The following is a 21844-nucleotide window of genomic DNA, read 5'->3' as shown; positions in this document are numbered from 1 at the left end:
TCCCAGCCAGAGAGCATTAGTAGTGTCAAGGAGAATAATAAAGACAAAGAGTGTGGAAGAGAACGTGTAGCCCGCACTAATTACTCCCATCGCTAACAAGTCAATGAATCGAAGCATGAAAGTGAATGTGTGCAAAAAAAACAAAAGAACAAAGCTGAAGAAAGCATCCCTTATTCCCCGATGGAGAGGGAGGAAGCCCGTATTGGCACTGCAAACCATGAGTAATAGTAAAAGCAGCTGAGCCTGAAGCTGAGCTGGCCACACCGTGCCCTTGGGTGACTTTGGATGATCTCCCTTCTGCAAAGCAGAGATGCTGCCTTCTGTTCTCCACTGTTGCCTGCCTGGATTTGGTGTTTTTCAAGGTTCTCCTACTTCATAACCATGCTCTGCCCAAAACAGTGTGCTCCTACTTTTGTGTGGGAATCCTCAAAACCTCAACAGCACTCAGTTCAAACTGTGCTCCCCTGAATTAAATGTCGGGGCAATGATGAGACTACTAGATGTACTATCTGGGATCTGGTCATCTCCAGGGGAACATTGAAAGTGTCCTTCTGTTTAGTGCCCTTCTTCCAAAAGGAGTCCTGTTCAATAATACTCTCTGTTCCTCCATCTTCTGTCTGCTTCGAAGAGTTTGTGAAATTTTAGCAAACCTCCTGGCTGAAAATGAGACCACCCAGGCAGTTTGTAGTCAAGCCACACAATTAGGTTCTCTCTTCTCATTCTGCCAGCTGGGGATGCTCACCTTCATGCCCACTAATGCCCTCTGCTCAGGAGCAGAAGCAGCAGCTTGGCTCCTGACTCCGTGCCTGGAAAGGAAGGACTGTTTCACCGCCTGATTCAGAGCCTCCTGACAGTCCGGAGGGCTCGTTCCAGTCCTGATTCACCCTGTTGTGATCTGATTCAAACCCTCCTGGCCCAGCGGGGAACTGGGACCTGACTCAGACATCTGGGTTCAGAGCACGGTGACTCACAACTGCCACAGGCCGCAGCTGGGTGACTTCTCAGGAATCACCTCCACTACCTGTTGGGTGACGTGCTGCCACCCAGGTGCTTGGGTTGAGATGTGTTGAGGTGCGCTTTGGACCAGATCAATACAAAGAGGCTGTATCTTCAAAGAAATACAGGGCATGAGAGCCCTCAGGCTGAAGTTTCCTGGTGGGTAAATAGATGTTAATCCCCCTCTGGTGATCGTTGCACTTTCAACCTGTTACAAGAACAAGGCAGGTGCCCTCCTGCTGACACAGTGCCAGGCCTTGTTCTGCAGACACTGCTGGGCTGATGCCCTTTGCGTCTTGCCCTGAAGAATTCAAGGAGCTTTTTCAGCATCGGCAGCTCAGGGCTGCTGGGTTGTGTACCTTGTGCTTACACTTATGGGACCTGACAGTGGCTCTTTAATTCTTAATCCTTCTGAGAAGCAGACTGTGTTCCTTCCAGCTCGGATATAGTCTGGACCTCATTAGCTCTTCTCACTCGGGTGTGCCTTGAGGAGGCGGCTTGCACACAGGCCCATGCAAAACCGCAGTCCTTCCCCACAGTGCTACTGGAATGGAGGCCCGGGGATTTTACACTACATTGCAGCTGAACTCCTTGGTAAAGCCCCTTTGGCTTCCTTGGCATTTCTGATTTCCCTCGGTATATTTTCCTTTTTGCCTTTACTTTTAAAACAGAGGTTGGGGTGGACACCATGACGCAAGCTGCTGATGCAGACCTCACAGGGGCCCTTACTCTCAGTGCCGGTGGGTGCTTGTACTGACCCCACATCTTCAGCACCAGGTATTTGGGTGGAAGCTTTAGAAAATCTTCACTGACAGACAGGCATTGATGGACAATGAGAAGAGCAGCCAAAAGGATCTATAATGCTACCCTGTGAACAGGACAGTCTTCTGCTGGTGCTCCTGGCAGGCCTGGATGAGGTTTTGGGCCAGCTGGCTTTCAGCTGGGCTAGCAACATGAAGCACGTCCCCCAGATCCCAGTGGCCTCCCTGGGGAACAGGGAGATATGCAGCCCGCCTAGATGGGACTGATACCGATCAAAATCAAAACACATAAAGATGTCACTACATGTAGTGGCACTCGAGCCGTCCCCACACGGCCTTGGAGCTGAGACCCAAAGAAGGAGAGGGGGATGGCTCCAGCTGTGGGCGGAGGGCAGGAGCAAGGATTTGGCTCTCCAGCTCGAGGCCTTCATGCCACGGAGTGTCTGAACCACCCGAGTGGCCTCCACAGCTCACAGCAGACCCTGCAATGCAGTGAGACCAGGGAGCGCTTTTAAGGAGGAGTTTTAAATCACAAAATGCAGGCTTTTCTTCCTCTCTTTAATTTTGCTTCCATAGAGTAGATTCTATTTCAGAAAGGGAAAAAATGCCTGGCACGGCTGAGCACTCATCATGGAAAGAGGCAGAGCTTGTGCTGGGCACTGCGATTGTTTGCCTTGCTAAAAAAGCGACCACTGCTTATCTTAACCCTCAGCTCCCCGGCATCTCCCACAGCACACACAGGGCACGTCCCGGGACTCAGGGCTGCAAACAAAGTGATGCTCTGTGGGCACCCAAAACCAGACAGGGATGTTTGTCAAGGAACAGCATGTTTTCTGCCTGCTTTCCAAAAAGGCAGGTGTAGACAGGAGCACGACTTCTACTGAAAAGCCAAGCACCAGCATCACTTCTTAAAAATGCATCTTTAAGAAAATTTGAGGAGCCATCTATTGTTATTTACTCTTTTTGCCTTGGTGCTGTTGTGCTAAGCAAGGCAGGGTGAGAGAGGAGGGGGAAGAAATGTGTTAAGGAGGTGAGCATGCTTTCAAGCCGTATCTCATGGAAACTGTTTCCCTCTGGTTGCTCCTATCGTGGGATTTCAAAACACACCAGAGCCTTTGGGATGGAGCGCTGGCCTCCAAACGGTTAATGCAAAGCAAATTGCAGTGTGGTTAAGTAATTTCTTTTTTACATGATACAGCTGCAATTTGTCCTTCCTTGTCACTAGAACCATGGAAGCTGGAAGGAAATTATTTTAGTCAAATCAGGACAGAGCTAAGTGACCAACAGTCTGCCTCAGTGTCAGCCTGGGATGTGTTTTTCTTTTTTTCCAGATACTGAGGCTGGCTTAGGTATTTGCATTTGCTTGCTGGCTCTCACATGATCAGCATTGTTTCACACACACACACACCAGTTTTCATCAGAAGAGATAAATTAGCACATAGGTGATCTATGCAGTTGTATTGCCATTTTCCTCACCCAGGACAAGCAAGTGCACTGCAAAAAATAAATAAATAAATAAATAAAATTGCTAATACAGCTGGAGCACAGAAATCTCAGAAACCTTGCTGACATTTCAGGCAACAAGCGCCATTTATCTGAGCAATGTACAAACAAAACATACACCTGCATACAGCAAACGGGGCCTCACACAGCTTTAGTGAGAGCTAGATATTTTACATTGCACTTTTTTCCTCAGTCAAACATTTCCTGGCCCCTTTTTCAATAGGGGAAGAACTGGTAGATCAGGTAGGGCCGAGGTAGGTGCAGTCAGTCTGAAGCCAGCCAAACAAATGCCTGGTCATGCGGTTTGTGCTGAGAGAATAACCTGGGCCCCAAATGATTTATACCAGCACAGCTCCACCGGTCTCACTGCACGCTGCCTGCTCACGCTGACTTTCTTTTTGGCCCACACACTCCAGGCCACTTTGTTGGAAGGATGCAGCACAGCCCATCCCCATCCCCATCCCACTGCAGCTGCATCCCACCCTCTAACCCTAAGCATAGGCCCACTGCTGTTGAGGGGCTTTGCAGCGTGTGGAGGCCTACTTGCATTGATGTCACTCCCAAGATCTTTTCTCAAAATTAACAAATCAAATAAATGATGTTCTATATTGTCCACAGACCATCCCTGGAAGGTGAAGGTATAGGAAAAGTGCTGTTTGTGAAATAAATATCTGTGTCACCATAGTCCTTAACTGAAGGAGGATCAGACTCTGGTTCCTAATGCAGAGAAACCCCAGCATAGCTATTAAACTCATTGTCCTTTATTTCTAATTTTTTGGTCCAATACATGCACAAATTTCCAGCCACTGCTCTTGCCTGACCTTCACTGTGTGACCGTGCTCAGAGCAGGCTGTGCCATGCCATGCTGCCAGGTGCCTCCCAACCTCCCCAGCTGCACAAGAGCTGATTTACTTGCCCTTTAAAAAAAAAAATCTGCTGCTAGACCTTTCTCCTTCTAATTACCCAAACCTTTGTTTCCTTCCCGCTGCCTGATAAGTGCTATTTATACCCACAGCTGCTGAGGTATCTTCTTCCCAAGAGCAGGTGAAGAAGATTCCTATCACAGCACATGCTCTAAAAATCCTGATCGGTTTTCTAAAGCCATTTGATGGCTACCTGTCTTTTGCCTTGCAGAAACTGCCTCTCTGTGTTTTGGTGGCATGCATGAAATGAGAGGAATGTCCCTGGGAGGGGGGCAAAGCATTGAAAAATAAAGGAAAGCACCGGGCAGTAGAGTTAAACTGACTGCACAGCTGAGACCTTCCTTTCACACAGAAGCTCCAGCTTTGTTGAGGAACCAGCCAACTGTCCTCCTTTTCCATCTGGGATTAGTTTTCTGATCATCTCCTTGAACAACCTCACACTGCTGGCACAGGAGAAAAAAAGGCAGCAGCAAGGGGAGAAGGTGGGAGAAGAAATTCCCCTTCCAGCAGCCACCATCTCAAACACCGCTTCTAGGCCCAGCTGCTGGGCTGGCTCTCTGGAAGCGTGCCTGTGTTTGGAGATCTCTGTCCCTAAACAGTTAATCTGATGGAGCTATAAAACTGCCCACAATGAAATATGGCATGGTCATACAGGAGGTTGGTTGCTTCTGGTCTTATAACCTGGGCTGGAGACCTCAGGCCACGCTGCAAACCTCCCACTGACCTGTTCCACACAGCTACATCCCAGGGGGACTATAACCTCTGTTGCAAGCCTGGAGTCAGATTTTCAGCTTCTTCCCTATGAGCTCAGCCATTCGCTTGTCCTACCACGAGCAGAAATCATGCCCTCAGTTGAGCACATTTGGTTACCTTTAGAGTTGGTCAGTCTTCAAAGCTGTGGTTCAGACTGAGTGCTGTGTTCAAACTGACCCTCTCATTAGCAATTTCACTGCAATTATTTTGAACTTTTTACATTTATCCTAGAACAACAGAGCCTTTAGGCTCAGCTGCATGACCAATGATTAAAATTAAAAGTCCATCCCACACGAATTAAGCACAATGGCATTGAACAGGCTAAGAAAGGAATGCAAGCCTCATGCCCTGTAGCTGGAAGGATGGCTTTTGCCATGTGGAAATTTGTGGACTGAAGGGCAGAGGCTCTGGTAAGAGTACTGAACCCACCCACCAGCAACAAGCCAGGCAACACAACTGTTAGGGACATGAGTCCAAGAGAGCCACTCAGGACTCAACCTTCAAAATCTATGCAACTGTACAAGTGTACTGCAGTGTGAGGTACAGAAAACAATTTCCAGTCCTTAAAAGTTTTGCAATCGCTCCTTGTGCTGAAGAAGGACCTACCAAACTGCAGCTCATCTGGAGAGAGGTCAGTAAGCTGCCCCCCAAGCAAATTGCCAATCTGATTTTGCTCTCTGCTGGCTTCAGCTTTATCAGCTTCATTCCAAGCACCAATGTGCTACAGCAATTAGTTTTAATTCGAGCGCTGGCACCCTGTGCTCAGGTTCAATGTCCTGGCATCTCATGTGAGACTGACAAGATGTATCGCAGCCCGGGGAGCTATCTCAGTAACACTGCACTGCCAAATAGTTGGAAGGGGTGTTGATGCTAAGGAGGTGCTCTGAGTAATTTGCACCAGGGGCAGCTTGGTGGACCCACAGATCCATAATGTACATGGGGGCAACCCCCAAAATAATAATAGTAGAATAATAAAGTGCAGAATAGGCAACAGCACGTCACATGAGAACAAAAGAAGACTCCCCTGCGATGTTCCCTGAAGGACAACCATAAAGAGAGGCGATAACACTGTATAAAAAACATACCGGCAAGGTTATCCAAGGAGGGCAAAGGGGAGGAAGTCAAAATAGAGCTACATGAACAAAATTCCTGCAAGAAATTAAGCAAAAGGCCTTCAGACTGAGAAGAGCCATCCAGAGGAGACTGATCCCTGGAGGGGAGCTGAAATGGCCCAATAAAAAGTTCAAACAAACTGCGGTATGTATGGGGCTGAGGGTAGTAATGCATGTTTTGTGCCAGCACCTCTGCCAGGACACGTTGATCAAGGTTTTTCCGTGCCGTGCCAAGCCAGGACGTCAGCCCACGTGCATCACCGACTGGTGCCAATGAGGCAGCCGCAGGGAGAGCCATACGTAGGCAAGCACTCGCGTGTGCATCCATGACAGGGAGATATCTGTGTAACTCCAGGCATTATCAGCACCTCTACTAACCTCTACTTGCAAAAGTTGCTCTGATTTTGGGCCTCTTTCCCTTGGAAAACTGAACCTACCACACACAAAAATGTCTTCAGGAGCCAGCTGGCAAAAAGCAGCCCAGGACCCGTTGCCTCCCTGGGTGCCGTGTCAGGAACAGCTCGTAATTCACAGATAGCTGCACACACAGGCGTGTTTGCTGTGGAGTGACCCCGGCTCTGCTGGTGGGAGCTGCCCTGGTGGGGCAGCAGGAGCAGAGCACCGAGCCCCCCGGCCATGCCCAGCAGCCTCAGGCTGTGCCTGGCCAAGGGAACTCTCCTTCCCCTGCCTGCATACCCGAAATCCCGTCTGCCCCTGTCCTTTCCAGAAAGGATTTGCATATTGGGTCAGGCCAGCATTTCCAGCAGCTTGATTTCCAGGGGATAATGTTATTCATGAAGCTATTTGGGACTGCAGTACCCAAATCCTTGGTTGCTGTTTGTTTGCTTCTTTCTCCTCCCCCCCTTCCTTGCTATTTACTCCCCTTGGCTGTTTGTCTGTTTGGAAAAAAAAAAAAAAAAAAAAAAAAATCCCTTGGCTGTGCTTTTGGTAGGACGTTTCAAAGTCAGGCTGAGATCAGTATTAAATGAGGATAGATGCCAGGTTCCTTTTCTCTACACAAAAAAAAAAAAAAAAAAAAAAAAAAAAAAAAAAAAAAAAAAAAGCAAACCTACTAGAATAGCACCGAAAGCTGTAAATTAGGTCATCTTTGCACAAGAGCTTCCTGAGCCTTTGCTCAGAGCAGTGCTGCACAAGCATTTGGTGACGATTCCTTTAAACTTATCTGGCACAGTTTGTCTTGGGGGACTCGTGTAACGCAGTGAGGGGGCTTCCAGGGCTGCCCCTCCTCTATATAGGGGCAGGGTCTGGGACCCAGACCTGCTCTGCTGAGGATGTAAGGCCAGGGGGAGGCACAGCCAAGAGAGGATAGGCAAAGGACATCACCAGCACAAGCATGGGGCAGGCTCCCAGCCCGCAGAGCAAAGAGGCTGTGCACTGGGAAGATGGGCAGTAGTGGCAGCATCTCTTGGGTAAGCAGCAAAAGGCAGAGCAGCAACGCTGAGGATGGAGACTGCCTGCAGGAGCTTCCCATGAAGACCAGTGTGGCTTCCAGCACACCACTGCAGAGGCTCAAAGAGGCCTTTTCAGACACAGCCAGTGAAACAAGAGGATTGCTGGTGCCGAGATGATGCATCCCGCGCCTCCAGGCACAAGGACAGGCACCGGGCTGCGTGTGCTCTCTTGCCGGCTAAGACACTGACACCTTGGCACAGCATTCGCAAGGTGAAGCCAGATCCTTGCTCCCTGAAACGGAAGATTAGCTCCCTGGTTTTGGAAAGCTGCAAGTGGGGACATTTTGAGGCCAGAGTGAGAGGCTCCTGGAAGAGGCCTGATGGTCTGGGATGACTTTGTTGACCTTGCAGAGCTCTTGCTGGTGCAGCACGGAGGTGCTGTCGGCTCTCCCTGTGGAGCTGCTTCCAGAAGGCATTTCATAACCCAGGCTGCATCGTCCTGGCCCAGGCTCCTGCCTCCAGCAGCGATCAGCAGTGAATGCCCAGGGAAGATCAGAGCAAAAGCACGTGCTCCTTCCTCCCCAGCACACCCACCCAGCCTCCGCCGACCCATAGCTCAGGGCTGCCCTGGTTCAGGGGTGACATCTGTGTGTTTAATAGCCCCGGGCATACTTTCCCTCAGTGAGTTTGTCTAATTGCTCCTTGAATCCGTGTAACCTTGGGGCAGTGCGTTCCACCCTCTAAATACACGTTTGGTGAGCACACAGCCTGTCTCATGACTGCTCGCAGCCGGCCTCCTCTGAGGCCTTTGCCCTTTGGGAGGCTGTGACACCTCCAGACTCATCTTCTGGGTGATTTTGTGCTCTTCTGTGCTGAGAGGGACACTGTGCAGGTTTCTGAAAACAACCCCATCACCATGCTTCAGCCCTAGGAGATCTGCTCCAGCCCCTCCTCTGGCTGCAGGGCTGCCCCAGAAGGTGGCTTCTGGGCTCAGGTCATGCTGAGAGAGCTGAGAGCTACAAGGGGGATCCTCAGGATGCAGGGTGCTGGGATTTAGGAGCCTGTCATCAGCGATGAGCCCAGACCCTGCCCTCTTTCCCCGAGGCAGGACTGGCTCCTGGGCCAAGAACAGGTAAGCTGGGAGGAGAGAAGGAGCAAAGAACGCATTCAAGTCCTCAGCCATTAATGGAAATGCAGGAACATGAGAAAAGTAATTAGTGACTTGGCATCATGCTTGGGAAAGCCAGAGAAGCACGTCAGAGAGGGGAGGAGAAAGGGGTGAGAGGATAAGCTGGAGAGCAGAGATCAGAACAGGCAAAAACAGAAAGCACAGCGCAGGGCCAGGCTGGTGTCCCCTGAAGGACAAAGGTCTCCTGGAAGGGCTGCTCCACCGTGCCTCTCCTGGTGGCTCCAGGCACCTGCAGAGCCTCCGGGGAGCTAGGTGACAAAGCCTGAGGTGTAAAAGGCTTCCTCGAGGTTTCAAAACCCTTACTGAACTCAACTCTACCCCATATGCTGCTGCTGCAATGTCCATGGAGGTGCCATGAATGGGAGAGCAAGGGAGGGACCCACGAGAGAAATCTCACTGTTGTTTGTATTACATGTGTTAGCGAATAAATCAATAATAATGAGCTACAAAAACCTTCTCACTACCCCAGCATTTGCAGGAGACATGGTGGAGGTCCACACATGCATGCTACAGGCTGGCAGGAGGAGGTCTCAGCCAGGAGAGTGCCTCCAGCTGAGCTTCCCAGCAAGCAGACCATCCAAAACTGCAGGAAAGTGGCCACTTTCTCTACCTCGACCAGCCTTCAGTTTGCCTAAGCAGCAGGAGAAAGCTGCAGCTGAGCTCTTGGAGGCCGCCTGTCCTGCTGCAAATTGGGACGGAGCCCGCAGTCAGGGAGGAGAGGAGGCTGGGACCTCGGGGCCCTCTGTTTGTTTGCGAGACGCTGTCCTGTTTGGATAGGGTCGGGGCAGGATGTGCTCTGTAGTAAACACAGGAAAAGGGCTGAAGCTGGAGCTGAGTGGATGGCTGGCAGTCGCTTCAAGCTTTAATTGAGGTGGCCCCTCATGGGGTAGCGCGTGGTCCTCTCAGTGTTGGCTGACAAAGGCTGCAGGCTGCCGAGGGCTCCCTCTTCAGGGTGCTGTGGTGGTTCCTTGGTGGTTGGAGTTTCCTCTCTAGAAGCGGTCAAAGGTATTTCGGGCCAAAAGAGACTGCAAATACAGCTGGGAAAGTATATACGTGGATTTAAACACTGAAACATCTCTTGATTATTTCCTTCAACCTCAAAATCCAGCATGCGTTTTAGCTGGAAACAAAACTAAGGTTTGCAGCGCCAGTTGTGCACCAGCCCTCGAAGTTGCAAGTGCTGCTTCTTGGCCAGGGAATAAGAGGGAAATTAAACTCCAGGTTACTGTCTCTGGCTCTGTAATTTCAAAATTCCCATGCTCAAAATGTCTGAAAGCCTATACATGGATTTACCATATAGCACTGCCCCCTGCTGTGGCTTCACAATCCCCACACACTTCATTCATAACAAACCCTCCCGGTAGGAACCATCTGCCAGACACCAGCAATTTCACAAAATCCTGGGCTCCTCGCTGTGTATTTGTCTGTTCGATGTCCCCCAGGTCTCCCACAGCTCATAGGCTTCCTCAAAACGTGAGGAAGAAGAAAAGACAAGGGAACAGAAAAGGATGAAGGAGGGAGAAGGAATTCAGTCAGCGTATCTCTTTACCTAAAGGAAATCCCTGGGTGATATCCGGAGACCTGGGGCACTGAGCCTGCAGCAGCTGCAGCCCAGCCTTTGACTCCGGGGCTTACAGCCTGGGGGGCAGGCGGTGCGAGAGATGCAGCAGGTGGGGACGGGGGGGGGACCAGCGGGGAGCAGTCACTGATGCTCCTGGGGCAAGCCCAAGTGAAGGGCTTGAGTGGTTTTAGTGCTGATGGAGGAAATACACATCTCTGAAGCATCACTGATCTGAGCACGAGTAAGTCCCATCAGCTCAAATCCTCAGCCACGCTGCCTGGGGAGCGATGCTCCTGCACAGCAAGGGAAGAGGCACTGCAGGGAAGCACAGGTTGCTCACTGGGAGCAGCACTGTAGGAGCTGGGCCCATCTAAGTGCTACCACTAATGCTCTCACAAAATTTTCCCTACCACTCAGGACATAAAACTGCTCTGCGGTGACATTATATATTTGTAGCAACTCTTGCACAATTCTCTAGCTTGCTGGGGTCGAGCGAGTTCTCTTGGCACAGCATGATTTGTAGCATGATTCTCTTCCCAGCATTGCCAGGGCTGATGTTGAAAGTCCTTCCTGCAATTTAGCCACGCTCAGGGTAAGCCTGGTAACTCCAAGCCTAACTTCTGGTAACTCAATCTGTCGTTGTACGACTGGCGTGCCTGCAGCTGTGCTGCCAGACCGGCTGGGTTTTACGGTGGATAATGGATTTCAAAGGTGCCCTCGTGTCCCACGGAGGTGATTCTGTTCTTCTCGTTTCTGGTATGTGACCACAGTAGCTAAAGGCCCAGGCTTTCACCTGCTGAAGTCCATCACAACCTTGCCCTTGACTTGAGAAGAAGCTGGTATCTGCTTTCAGCTAAAGAAGGGAAAGAAAAGATAAAAGAATGAAACAAATGCACACAGAGCATACCAGAGTCCTGCTAGCATCCAAGCTGCAGGAGGAAGAGATGCACTTTTTTGTAAACAAAGAACAGAAAGAGGACGGGAAGCTTGGGGAAGTGCATACATCCTAGATTAAAGGAGATTAGCATGCATTTACTCCAAATAAACCATGAAATATCTTGGCAAATGTCTACTCTGCAGTAGATTGTCAAGGTTTACATGGTAGACTGTAAAGTGACTAGTCAGATAATACCTTGATTGGCAGATAAGAAGAGGTGACTGTTGGAGTGCGATTCACAAAATGAAGCCCCAGGGCACTGCTACCTACAAACTGCAATTCCACCCACACCACCAAGGAACGGCTGGAAGGGAAGGAAAGCGAGGGGAGGGCTTCTCACACGGCTGTGATTGGCACCGTGGGGAAGCAGAGGCTGGGATGGCTCTCAGAGGGGTCTTTTTAGCCAGGAAGAATGCTTTTTTGGTTGAAAAAAACATATTTTTATTTTTTTTGGTTTTTCATTCTGGAGAAAAACCTTGGTATTGATGAACCTCCAAAGGCCATGGGAGCCATCATAGCATTCCCTGTTGGTTTGGGAGACACAAAGTGTGATTCTGCTCCTGGCTTCTTACTCCCTGTGTCAGCAGCTCCCAGCAAATGATGGAACATTTCTCTTTAGAGTGATGTCTGTGGCTGAGCCAGGATCAGAAATAACAGGTACTGAGGAACATCTCTGCTGGCCTGGAAAAGTCACAGAGGAGATGCAGTGTAAGGTATATTTGTGCATCCTCCATCCCCTCTGTAAAGCCACTCTTCCTAAGAAAGTAGAACAAAAGGGCTTGGGAATTTGTCTTTTAACCTCTTCTGCCATGTGTTTTCTTGATGTGACTCACTGTTGCCATCAAATTAAATGTATCCAGGTTATCGGAGAATGAATTTATGCAGAGATTAAAATAGGCTAACTTTATGCCATTGAAAAATTATTTAGCTTGCTACTGAATCAAAACTCAGTGCTGACCTGCACAAGTGTTTTTGTTCAGGAACAAAAACAGGTCTAAAAGTCAGAAATGAGAAGACAGCTGGCAGGATGAAATGGAGAAAGAGAGAATGTCAGCTGCCCCTCCAGGGACCAGGCGTCTGAAATGAGCCCTGCCAGACAAAATAGAAGCCCCGTTGCTGAGCTCTAGCAAAATATTAGCAAAGGCCGGATGCTGTACTTCTCAGGGCTGGGTACTTAGGTAAATGTAAGAAAAGGGTGACAAGCAGGGGAGGAATGTAAATGCTGCAGCTTGGTGTTAACGCTCACGTCCCACCAACCCCTCAGCACATCTGAGGGAAAGGGAGTGGGTCTGCGGTGGCCCCGAGGCTGGCTCCATCCATGCAGAGAGCAATCCCTGGCCTCTCCCTGGTGCCAGCCCCCTGCAAAGGGCCAGGGAGAAGAAAGTATGGCCTGAGCATTGGGAGGATGGTCAGGGTGATCTAGCACAATCTTCCCCTCAAATTACCATGTCTTCCCCTCAAAGTGCCTTGGACACCTGGCTTAGGCTTAGATAGGGTTTCCCACTGATGAGCTGTTCTCTTGGCTGATGTAGGTGGGCTTTACACTAGCTGAGGAGCTTCTTAAAACGTCCAAAATAAGAAAAAGGATTCTTATTTATCATACAGGTGTGACTGAAATCTCAAAGCCAGGTTTTTGTGTGGGGTTCACCACCTCGATGGAGAGGGAGCCACCCCAGCTTTCATCACAGCTCTTCACACCACACCTGGGCTTATGTTCAGGCTTTGTGCTGACATAATTTATTTTTTTTTGCCAAGGTATGGCTTTTATTGATGTATCTGGGAGTCAAACTGTTACAGGACACTTGGTACTGCTATCCATATGGTCTGTACTGTGTCTACCGCATAGGACAGGTTAACAACAGACCTGAACTTGTTTCTGCACCAGGAACTATTCACCCCACAAGCAGGTAAATCCCACCTCAACCACTTTATATAGTTATATTATTACCTCTCTTGGTCCACAGGTTATACTGGTGCATATGTTTTAGACTGGGAGAGTTATTCCATTTCTGCTCAGGAGCAGCTATCCCAACAAGGATGTATTTATATCAACACAACTGTGCCCACTCAAAAGGAGTTTTACCACTTAAATTGTAGGGACACGACTCTCCTGTGCATGCTCAGCATGAGGATGTCTTCCAACCAACAGAAGATATCAAAGAGAATGATGTCTATTACGACACATGCTCTGCTCCAAAAGAAAAGCACCCTGCCTGCAGCAACGCAGGGGAGTAAGCAAAAGGTAGGAAAAAAATAAATAGTGATTTCTAATGTTAAGACAGATTCTTCAAAGAAATTGTGTCTTTCCTCCAGTGAGGACAGCAGACTTGTTTACTCTTTTTCTGTCCAACAGCAATGGGTGTGATTAAAGGCAGCCTGACTGTGGCCTGACTCGGTTGCTGATCTGCCTTCTGGCATCAGAAGCCAACCGATCTGGCTGGGTGACACCGGGCAGGGGTGTAACGGGTGTAACGGGGATATAACGGGTGAGCAGACCCATTTCTAAGGATACCACCACTCATTAGCTTTGTGTTTGGAGGGCTGTGACCCCTCTCTGCCTGTGCCTGGGGACCGAGCCCCTCTGTCCCCCGTGAGCCACCAGTCTCTTTCATCCTTCTACACTTCTGCAAGAGTTTTGCCTGCACAGGTTTTCCTTATTGCTATTTTGGGGAGATTTCAGAAGTACAATGCAGCCTTCGCCTGTTCAGCTTCCTTCTGACTGTAAAAAAGCCTCCCTGCATCACTAACCATCTAAGCATTTGCTATTAAATTATCCATCAGAGCTCCTTCTGCAGCAGAGGGAGTTGATGGTAGCGTCTTTATGGAGGATAAAAATAGCCAATGTCACATGCGACAGCAGCGGGGAAGGCTGAGGCAAGGCCAACAAAGGCAGCAAAACTTCTGCTTTGATTGCAGTTGGCATCCTCACCTGCAGACAGAAGGAATTAGTAAAAAAGGATTGAGTTTTTGTAATCGATCGAAATGTAAACGTCACCGTCTGAATTCACGCCAACGACCTTCACTTGTTAGGCACCGGATACTGTGGGTTTCTCACAGCAGCCTAAAAACTCCCAGTTGGCAGCCTAAAACCGTGCCTGTCTTTCCAGCCGGCTGCAGACAACAGCTCTGTTTGCCTTTTAAGCACCAAAACTGCTCTGAGCCAGCACACCCCGATGTCTCACGAGGCAGGACGAGCTCCCTGGGCTGCGACAGGAGGGAAGCGAGCCCCGTGTGGTTTCTGCAGCTGTTAAAGAAGTGGGGCACCCTCCCCTCCTGCTCTGCCAACCCCTTCCAGCTGCCCAGCTCCCAGTCCAGGCTCCCACCACCTTGTTCCGCCGAACCCATCGGCACCATCAGGGCAATGCTGCTGGTCTCCCCTCGGACCTGCTGAGAAGGGATGAATTCACTACTTTGGGCACAGAAGAGTGCAGCCATCCAGCAGCTCCTAAATGTGAGTGATGCTACATGAGAAATGAGGATTTCACATTCAGATCCCCCCCTTTTTTTTTTAGAAGTGCCAATCAAGCGTGTGCTACTTGGGCTGGGAAAATGGTTTATGAAGAAGTTTGCCAGGATTATAAGAGCTTCATAGCTGTTCAGTGGGAAAAGAAAAATAAATCGGAGCACATTTCCCTGCAGGTATGCAGGTTCAGATCATTTCTGGCCCAGAATCCAGCTTGCTTGGGGCTAGAGCTCTGCATGGCTATAGAAAGGACCCAGTTATCAGGAGCTATTCAGGAGACAGCAGAAGAATACAGGGCAGGAATTGCACCAAAGTAAAGGCAAAAGTGCAGGCTTTAGGTAATTAAGTTTATATCCTTTATCTTAAGAGGGTGCTGTGCCATAGGAGGGAGCAGACTGGAATCACATCTCTTTTTCACTGGCATGAGGGACTGGTGGCAAAAAAAAATCAGGAATCTGAACCCTCATCCTGTGATGTAATAAGAGCTTAAAAATAGATAGTGAATCTTTTACACTTCCCTTTTTAGGGCACTGCCAGAAACCCACATCCCTACAGACTCCCCAGTTCAGCAGAAGTACAGCAGGCTGAACAGGAGTGTATTTATCTATCTGTGATTATTTACGTGCAATATGAAGCTTTTGTTACTCAGTCAGTGCAGAGCTGTAGCATGTCTACCTCAGAAAAGCTGCTGCTCTGCTAGTTCAGCACTGTGCTGTTGGGCAATCCTTCCCCAAAAGCAGGGTGACCCTTGCAGGATGCCTTCCAGGAGCACCTGTGCTCTGCTGGCTCAGGCAGTCTTGGAGGGCACATCACAGGTGTCCACACCCAAAAGCTGTGGGTGCTGCTGGAAACTGGGCACAGCAGCGAGTTCCCAAGAACTTGCTTGGGAAGAGCTGAGCCAAGCATGGCACAGCCTCGGCTCCTGAGGCTGTGACTCATGTGAGAAGAGCTCAGTGGCCCTCCGTGGGTGTGAAGGAACAAGGCTGGCCACACGCAGACATCTGTGCTCTCAGGCAGGGCCCAAACAGGGAAGATCTGCAGAGATCTCCCATCTGCTGCGATCTCCCATCCCTCCGACAGCCCAGATATTTTCAGGGCGACTGCTAAATGCAGCAGACCACGCGGCACAGGGGGCGAGCGGCCACAGCTCAGCTGAATTCGGTGTGCAGGAGCTGTGGGAATCTGCCTTCCCCTTTTTTGCGACTCACCACAAATTACATATTCAGCCCGAGCAAAGTTCCTCTGCTGATGGAGACACCAAGGCACAGAGGAGAAAATGCAAACACTCTGAAACGATCCTGTTTTGCTAAAAGTTACATCTGCAACTTATAAAGCAAATGCCATGGTAAATAGCTATCAGTAAGGCTGAATCATCTCCCATCCTCTGCACATTTTCACTTTGACATTTGTTGTCCTTTTTCTTCTGTTTAATGAGTGAGTGAAATACATTCGAAACTTGTGTTAGTGCATCCTAGCAGCCAAAAAAATATTTTAAAGGGAAAAAACACCTAGAATGGCTTAAAGATTCTCAGTGCAAAGAGTATGCAGAGTGATGATACCCTCAATTAAATGCTATTGTGCATTTTATTCTGGTTTATAGCAAATTAAAAATAATCTATCTGAAGATCAAAGCTTTTTATACCTATTTTTCTCTCTGCCTCATTCGTATCAGCTATACTAAGCATTAATACTCTGAGCTTTACTTAGGTACACTTAGCTTTGTTACTTCAGGTTTACATATTTTGTATATGAGATATGCATTGAGACATGGACTGAGATATTTATCTCAGTTTTAACATACCTTATGCAGGAGAAAACTGAACTTTAATGACACCAGTAAAAATGATAGTGAGCATTTCATACTGTTGAGTTTTACAAAGATAGCAATGTGATGGCTGGTTTCTGTGTTACCAATACTCCATTCACCCTTTTTCCAGTCCACTTCCAGTACCAGGAAAAATGTGTCATTCTCAATAACCTCCATTTGGGTGCCAAGATCACCAAGGCAAATAGCAAATGCAAAGAGCTCCAACCACTGGTAAGGCAAACCAACCACTGTCTGTGTTTCTGTGTTGACAGCACAGCTTTTTTCCTTTTTTTCCTCTCCAAATGGGAACTGATTGTTACAGGGACAAATTTACTGCTGGTACAAGCTAGTGACTCTTCATTGATTTGCAGAAGTTGCACTAGAACATGGCAGGACCAAATCAGACCTAAAACCCGCCTGATGTTTCACAAATTGGATAAAGCCTTCAAGGAAAGAAGCTAGTCCACTCAAAACTGATTTCAAAACCAGCACTAACAATATGCAGCAACGCACCATAAATCACCTGGAAAATCCAAACAGCCAGCTGAGCTTCCTGCAAACAGACAGCAAAAGCAAAACAGAGAAACCTGCTTGTTTATCAGCATGGAGAGCTGCACCCCGGAGAGCTGCGTGGGCAGCGCAGGCAGAGCGCACCCAAACCGTGCAGCACCTGGGGCTGGGGCAGCAGAGCTGGCTTCCAGCAACGGCTTGTTCTGCTGTGCCACGAGGCATGGGCTCATACTCTCAGCTTCATGTGAGTCCTTGGGAGATCAGTGGGGATCCTTGTCAAAGGCCACGGAGTGTGTTGGAAATATGAAAAACTCGCTCTGCTTATTACCCGGTGACAGCAGGAGCTCACCTATGAGAGACACTAATTTGCTTTCCCAAACACCATGAGGTGAGGATCAGAAATGTCACCGAGCGTTGCACGGATGCTGAATTAGGGGATTAATGCCACCTACTGAAGTACCTATTCCAGCGGGTAATGCAAATGCATGGGCTGAGCTAATTGCCACGCAGCCCTGGTGCACCCGGCATGTGAGAGCAAGTGAGATACTGGAACAGAGACAGCACCACGTTGGGCAGGGATGCTTGTGGGAGAGAAATATGTTCCCTGTGACAACTGTCCTCCAGCAAGCGTGACAGCTGGAAAATCAGATACATCCACTAAAGGGAAACAGAGCTTAACAGGAGCAGGGGGGGGAGGAGGGATGGGGCAAGGCTTGGTCTGAGTCAGCTCTTGCTACTTTTAAAGTGCAGTTTTAAACAAGTGGTGGATGCAAATGTTAATTAAGAGTGTACGGCTGATAGCTGCTTGGCCTGCTACCTTTCTGTTCAAGAAGCAGAAAATGAGCCCAGACAGTTATAGCCTGGGGGGAGTCCTTCAAGTCGTTCCCTACACTGCTCCAGCCTCAACCAGCATCCTGCTGCCTGACGTGCCAGAGGGACCTCAAACTCCTCCTCACACATCCACGTCTTGCCTGAAGCTCCTGTGGCTGCCACATCTTGTGCTCCCTGTCACACCTCGGGCCCTCTTCTCGCAGAGGAACCCCAGCTGGTAATGAGGTGCAGGGTTTGCCAACAGCGCTACCTGAAGCAAAACATTTCCCATGAGCAATTTCATGAGCAATTTCATTCCTTATTCTCAGGCTGCCCTTTTGTTTCAAAGGGGAAGAAGAAAGTGTTTACTTCCCTTCCCAGGGAAATGCAGTAGTCCGGTCTCACATCACCAAATAGGAGAGTCTAATAATAGTTCCACTGACAGAGGCACTCTGCTCTTTGCAGAGATGCTCTACACCTATTTATTTTCCTGATGCCCGAGGCATCACACTTTTCCAATGATATCAGTGCCGGCAACATGTTTATCCTAGGGCTTGTGGTGCTCTACATAATTCTTCATAATTCACAGGTATGAAATCTGACCTTGTGGCCTCCTAACATTTCCAGCCAACGTGGAATCAATAAAGCACCCTGAATCACTGGCCAGCTTAAAAAATGAACCCAGCTGCAAACACCTTTGTAACCGCGACAGAAGAGTGCTGATATTAAACAGCCAGAAGTGTCAATTGTCCCCAGCCCGGTCCCGCAGTCGGTTCTTTGGGGTATTTCAGAGCGATTCCTTTCCATCATGTCACTTAAGCAGCAAAGGGGAATCTTTTATAAGCTGAGAAAGGGCTGTGGCAGCAGCTGACATGATTTATGTTTAATAAAGGCCCTTTAGCGCCAGGAAAGAGGGGCCCTGCCAAATCTCAGGCGTCTCGTGAGCCACTGCTATTGTCCCTGGGTCAGGAGCACTTTTTAGGTCCCATCTCCATCTATGTGAACAAAGGGACAGCTGTATGCTTGGCTGGCTCCGGACGTGGCTCTTTGTGTGCGATTAGTACCCTGCGCACATCATTCATAGCTCTTGAATAAAGATGACCTCTCGCAGGACAGAATGGGGGAAAAAAGGCCCCTTTATTCAGCAGCGCTCAAATTAGCATAGAGACAACGAAACCGTTCCTTGGAAGTCACAGGAAGAGCTGGATAAACAAATAAGCAAACTACAGGTTTCCTGCAAACACTCCGTGTTCAAGAGTTGGGCCCGGAAACCAAAAAACAAGCGAGGTTGTCCCCAGTGCACATGCCACCCTTCGCACCCTCCTGAGCTCCCTACGGCCAAGACACCCCTGTGCAGCTGGGAAAACGCTTTGTCACACAGGCTGTGGCCCGAAAAAGGGAGAAACGAAGCATGCAGCATGTCAGAAGTGAGCTAATCTCCATCACCTGAGACTTGCACCTCTCTCAGCCAGGCAGCACGATGGCCAGTGGCTCCTGCAATGCCAATTCTGGCCATGGGTTTGCTTTTATTTTCCAGGCCCTGTGTGCACGCTGGTGGGTCAGGCAGCCAGCTATGCAAGCAGACAATGACACACTGGATTTTTTCACATGCTGGGTTTCCTGGCTGATGAAAGGCAGCTCAGCAGCTTATCACCATGTATGCCACTGCAATTAAGCACCCTGGGAGCAGCAGCAAACCCAGCCCGCCTCCCCCCCCCAAGCTCCTCCACCTCCCATCCCTCCCCTATGCCATAGGAACAGCCTGTGTCTCACCACCCACAACACCAGCACAATTGCAACCCTTATCCGCAGTGCTGAGCTCCAGAATGTGCTCTGACCTAGCAGCCAGGGGCACGGCAACATGCACCAGGGTGTCCTCCAGACCCAGCCTTCACATCAGATTAGTTTTCAGCCGAAGTCCTGCTGTGTCAACAGCAAGGGCCCTTAGAAACACGAGTTTCTCTCCTGGAAGGCTTAGCAACAGCAGAGTTAGCTTGGGATGAAAATTAACTAAAGGCAGCAGACATGGAATGAAGCAGGTTTTATAATTAAATTCCAAAATCATATTTAATACAGAGTTGCTGCCTTCCTTGTTTTTATCAAAGCTAACACTAGCTGCTGTCTTTCTGCAGGTCTCAGCTCCTGAAGCCTCCTGAAAACCATGACAGTTCCTTCCCCCCCTTTTTTCCCCTTTTACATGCACCTTTTTTTTGCTGAAATAAAGCCTGAAATGTGTCTGTGGCTGTAGTCTGAGCCTACAAATGGAGTAGAACAACAAATAAATAAAAATAAAAGGTATTATCTTATGACTTCTGATTTTTAAATCATTCTTATTGCTTCTAAACCTTTGCAGCTGGCAGTATAATTAGCAAGTCAGACTTTTCAATGTCACTCATGTATGCTATAAAAATTTCATGAAGTACAGCAGAAAAAATGCATTAAAACACAAAACAGGGCTAATTGCTGAGCTGGCATCTGGATCATCCAGTTGCTTGGATTACTTTGCAGTGGAGATTAACCCAGGACAATTTGTTCCAGTACAAAATTATGTACAAAAGCGGTCAATACTGCTCATATTCTTAAAAGAAGAAAGCTGAGAGGCCTGAGGTCTTGTCCCTGTGGTGTGGCTTGTCACTGAAAACTGGGGAGTAGGACATGGCCATGTAAACAAGCCCATGGATGTGTGCCCACAGGTAAGGACATGTTGAACACTTCTGACAGTGGGTGGCCAAAGCATATTCCCTGAATAAGGGTATTCCCTGTTGTGCATTAATCTTTGAGCTTCAAGTGACAGGAAAAAAAAAAAAAAAAAAAAAAAAAAAAAAAGCCATTCAAAAGTTATTTTCATGAAAGCCGTTTGCATGTTCCTCCCACTCTTGCCTTCTTCCATCTCCCTTTCTTGCACTTCACAAACATCTTTTTTGTTTCTGTTCATCTCTGATGGGAAAAGAACACCCTGAGTTTAATAGAAGAGGCTAAATTTAACATTTCCAACTGGTATCTCGTGTATGTGATAACTGCTGGCCTGCACAGTTAATAAATAGCCCTGTTGGATTTGCAAGAAATCAACCAATGAGCTCATAAAGGACTGAAATACAATAAAAATCCATGAATGGGGCTGTAAAAAAGCTCACGGAGCTCTCTAAAATGAGAAGCAGCAAAACTGAATGAAGGGTCATCTGAGGAGTGCAGCTAGTGGGAAAAGATTATCAAAAGCGCTAGTTAAGAAAATTGTTAATACACGGGAGCTCCTGCATCCTTAGAGGTGCTCTGCCTCTCCGCTTCATTATGGAAATGCTTCCCTCAGGCCCCATCTGTCTGTTTTCTGCTCTAGATGGAGTTGACCCAAAGGGAATTCATTACCACGCGTCTCCAATGGAAAACCAAGCCTTGCTGCAAATCAGACTGTGCTGCCTGAGGAGCGCTGCCTGCAGAGGTTCTGACGAACACGCTGCAGACAGGGCTCCACCATCAAAAGGATCCTCATGGGACAGTTTTTGCTTCCTTCCCATGCAGCTGGGCATCCTGGCAGTCAGTGGGAGCTTTGGGAGCGTGATATTACTCATGTGGGTTTTTTTCTGGAAGCATGTTCCAACAGGGCAGAAATTGCAGAGTATGCTTGGATCAGGCAGTGTCCCAGAGGGAGGCTGGAGGGGCGAGCTGTGGGTGTCTCCACCAGAGAAATCAGGCAGAATGCTGCAGGTCTCAAATAAAGGAATATATATATTTCTGTTCCATCTTCCAGCACTTTTCTATAAGCATTCATGGATTAATCATCCAGCTCAGTTGGCATTAGGAAGGCTTTGCTACTCCTTGTTAGTAGAAAAAAAGCATGGCAGAAAACTTGAAGTCTTTAAGGGCCAACAAGAAGTCACAGACAGACCTCCTGCCTACTTTCCAGCATTCATAACAAACAAAAAGGGGAGTTAGGCTCAGACAGCTTGAAGGAGGATGGTAAAATATGTAGAGACAGATTTAGCAGTAAAAGAAAATCCCCAAGTGAGAAGAGGAGTGAGGCCCCACCTACACGTAAAGCCAGTGCCCACCTGACCATCAGATTGCACACGCACGGCACCTTTTAAGTACATAAGCAAATTAGATAAAATG

At 48.6% G+C, this 21844-nt stretch overlaps 1 long non-coding RNA gene across 1 annotated transcript; it reads right to left on the bottom strand.

The window, feature by feature from the left end:
* Nucleotides 1–8845: 8845 nt before the first annotated feature.
* Nucleotides 8846–19794, bottom strand: LOC137856846 (uncharacterized). The gene is made up of 3 exons (XR_011096823.1): nt 19184–19794; nt 10199–11063; nt 8846–9686 (listed from the first exon to the last, which is right to left on the bottom strand). It is a non-coding gene; the product is annotated as an uncharacterized lncRNA (long non-coding RNA).
* Nucleotides 19795–21844: the final 2050 nt, after the last annotated feature.

The sequence above is a fragment of the Anas acuta genome, chromosome 5, assembly GCF_963932015.1.
Source record: "Anas acuta chromosome 5, bAnaAcu1.1, whole genome shotgun sequence".
NCBI classification, from domain to species: Eukaryota; Metazoa; Chordata; class Aves; order Anseriformes; family Anatidae; genus Anas; species Anas acuta.
This window is presented reverse-complemented; position numbering and strand designations above follow the sequence as displayed.